Source organism: Phycodurus eques, unplaced genomic scaffold (assembly GCF_024500275.1).
Source record: "Phycodurus eques isolate BA_2022a unplaced genomic scaffold, UOR_Pequ_1.1 contig_54, whole genome shotgun sequence".
Taxonomy (NCBI): Eukaryota; Metazoa; Chordata; class Actinopteri; order Syngnathiformes; family Syngnathidae; genus Phycodurus; species Phycodurus eques.
In genome coordinates, this window is record NW_026904051.1 from 204,485 (window position 1) to 208,181 (window position 3,697).

Genomic DNA, 3,697 nt, shown 5'->3' on the forward strand with positions numbered 1-3,697 from the left:
CCAAAGTTCCTCCTCGTACTCTGCTGTCCTTCTTGCACACCATTTTCACACGACGATCGCAACACTTTCCGCTCTACGTTGGCGGGATGAGAAAAGCAAGTGCAAATCGAACATGCGAAACAATTAAAGATTCAGATTTGGACATTGTGGGTTAAACAGCACGATAGTTCAAATGGCAAAGCACCGAAGTCAACAAAAGGAAACGGTAAAACATGTAATTATGCACTTTAACAGATAATAGAAATGAAGACGACAGCTAATTTTTTACTCGAGGAGAGACAATTTGTGATGAAATATTACAGACGTTCAACAATAGGATTCATGAACCAGATTTAAAATAATAACAAATAACCATCAATCCATCCATCCATTTTCTACCGCTTATCCGGGTCGGGTCGCGGGGGCTGTAGCTTTAGCAGGGACGCCCAGACTTCCCTCTCCCCAGCCACTTCATCCAGCTCTTCCGGGGGGGGGATCCCGAGGCGTTCCAGGCCAGCCGAAGGACGTAATCTCTCCAGCGTGTCCTGGGTCGTCCCCGGGGTCTCCTCCCGGTGGGACGTGCCCGGAACACCTCACCGGGGAGGCGTCCGGGAGGCATCCGAATCAGATGCCCCAGCCACCTCATCTGGCTCCTCTCGATGCGGAGGAGCAGCGACTCTACTCTGAGATCCTCCCGGATGACCGAGCTTCTCGCCCTATCTCTAAGGGAGAGCCCGGACACCCTGCGGAGGAAACTCCTTTCGGCCGCTTGTATCCGGGATCTTGTTCTTTTGGTCACGACCCACAGCTCGTGACCATAGTGAGGGTAGGAACGTAGATCGAGTGGTAAATCGAGCGCTTCGCCTTTCGCCTTAGCTCCTTCTTTACCACAACGGACCGATACAAAGTCCGCATCACTGCAGACGCTGCACCGATCCGCCTGTCGATCTCCCGTTCCATTCTTCCCTCACTTGTGAACAAGACCCCAAGATACTTGAACTCCTCCACTTGGGACAGGATCTCATCCCCGACCTGGAGAGGGCAAGCCACCCTTTTCCGACTGAGGACCATGGTCTCAGATTTGGAGGTGTTGATTCTCATACCAGCCGCTTCACACACTGCTGCGAACTGCTCCAGTGAGAGCTGGAGGTCACGGCTTGATGAAGCCAACAGGACCACATCATCTGCAAAAAGCAGAGATGCAATACTGAGGCCACCAAACCGGACCCCCTCTACACCTCGGCTCCGCCCTGAAATTCTGTCCATAAAGGTTATGAACAGAATCGGTGACAAAGGGCAGCCTTGACGGAGTCCAACCCTTACCAGGAACGAGTCCGACTTACTACCGGATATGCGGACCCAACTCTGACTCCGGTCGTACATGGACCGAACAGCCCGTATCAGGGGGTTCTGTACCCCATTCTCCCGAAGCACCCTCCACAGGACTCCCCAAGGGACACGGTCGAACGCCTTCTCCAAGTCCACAAAACACATGTAGACTGGTTGGGCGAACTCCCATGCACCCTCGAGGACCCTGCCGAGGGTTGTAGAGCTGGTCCACTGTTCCACGGCCAGGACGAAAACCACAGTGCTCCTCCTGAATCTGAGATTCGACTTCCCGACGGACCCTCCTCTCCAGCACCCCTGAATAGACCTTACCAGGGAGGCTGAGGAGTGTGATCCCCCTGTAGTTGGAACACAGCCTGCGGCCCCTCTTCTTAAAAAGGGGGACCACCACCCCAGTCTGCCAATCCAGAGGCACTGTCCCCGATGTCCACGCAATGTTGGAGAGGCGTGTCAACACAGGCCCGATAGGACTCCTTCTTCAGCTTGTCGGCATCCCTCACCGTTGGCACCAACGGGTTCGGGATTGCCGCCACGACGGGCACCGACCACCTTACGGCCACATCTCCGGTCGGCCGCCTCAGCAATGGAGGCGCGGAAGATGGTCCACTCGGACTCGATGTCCCCTGCCTCCCCCGGAACATGAGCAAAGTTCTGTCGGAGGTGGGAGTTGAAACTCCTTCTGACGGGGGATTCTGCCAGATGTTCCCAGCAGACCCTCACAATACGTTTGGGCCTGCCATGTCAGACCAACATCTTCCCCCACCATCGGAGCCAACTCACCACCAGGTGGTGATCCGTTGACAGCTCCGCCCCTCTCTTCACCCGAGTGTCCAAGACATGCGGCCGCAAGTCCGATGACACGACCACGAAGTCGATCATCGAACTGCGACCTAGGGTGTCCTGGTGCCAAGTTCACATGTGGACACCCTTATGCTTGAACACGGTGTTCGTTATGGACAATCCGTGACGAACACATAAGTCCAATAACAGAACACCGCTCGGGTTTCTGATCGGGGGGGGCCGTTTCTCCCAATCACGCCCTTCTGGGTCTCACTGTCATTGTCCACGTGAGCATTGAAGTCCCTCAGCAGAACGATGGAGTCCCCATTGGGAGCGCTATCCAGCATCCCCTCCAAGGACTCCAAAAAGGGTGGGTACTCTGAACTGCTGTTTCGTGCATAGGCACAAACAACAGTCAGGAGGCTACCCTCTCGTCCACCGGGTGAACACCAACGTCCAGGCGGCGAGCCGGGGAGCAATAAGTGTACTCACACCTGCTCGGCGCCTCTCACCGTGGGCAACTCCAGAGTAGAAGGGAGTCCAACACCTCTCGAGAGGACTGGTACCAGAGCCCAAGCTGTGTGTGGAGGAGAGTCGACCATATCTCGTCGGAACTTCTCGACCTCACACACCAGCTCGGGCTCCTTCCCTGCCAGAGAGGTGACATTCCACGTCCCTGAAGCCAGCCAGGGGCAGAAAGCCCCAGACAACTTAACTCCTAGGATCATCGGGACACACAAACCCCTCCACCACGAGAAGGTGACGGCTCAAGGAGGCAAATAACCATTCAGAAAATAATCGTTAGAGGATATTATTTTAGTATCGAAGACAAAGCTGACAGAATTTAGTTGTTGGTGTGTGCGTGTTATTTTCACAACATTTAAGTGTTAATATTAGCTATTGTGGTCCCCACTCCTTACTAGTAGGTGGCGGAAAGAAGAACACTTTACCTCCCGCTTGATCTCTACTTCGCGAAGTGTTGATCCCAAACGTGTCTCTTTGCTAGCTAGCTAAGATAAGCTAAAATAAACTAAATTTAGCTAAGCTAGGCCGAGAAGCTTCGACGTGCACGAGGCGACTCCAACCGGACACGAAGATGGCACGAATGATGTTTTAGTCCACTAAAGTCGCGATCAGGGGCGTCAAGCGTCGAGGATTCGCAACACTCGGTCCAAATTCCGGAATATTTGCTGAAGGACGATCGTCCCTCCTCCCGCAGAGCTAGAAGGGAAAGGACATGTATTACCCATGATCCTTTACGGCAGGCCACCGGTTTGAGCCAAATGAAGTCAAACCAGCCGCCCCTAATTTTGTTCATACTCGGCATTACGGTAATAAGCCGCCAACAAGCGGCGAACGCCACCTTCAAAATAAAATAAAAAGCCTACCAATAATCGGCCGACAGGGACGTCAATGCTTCGGATTTAAAATAATTACATTAAATAACCTCTCTGTTATAAAGCAACCCGTCCACTTCTGAGAAAAAGTAAACTATGCCAGGATTGCAACCAGCAAGGTTCATTCGAATCTTGAGATGCATTAAAAATTCAAGTTTATTTGAAATCTGCATACATGACTGCAAGTATATCTT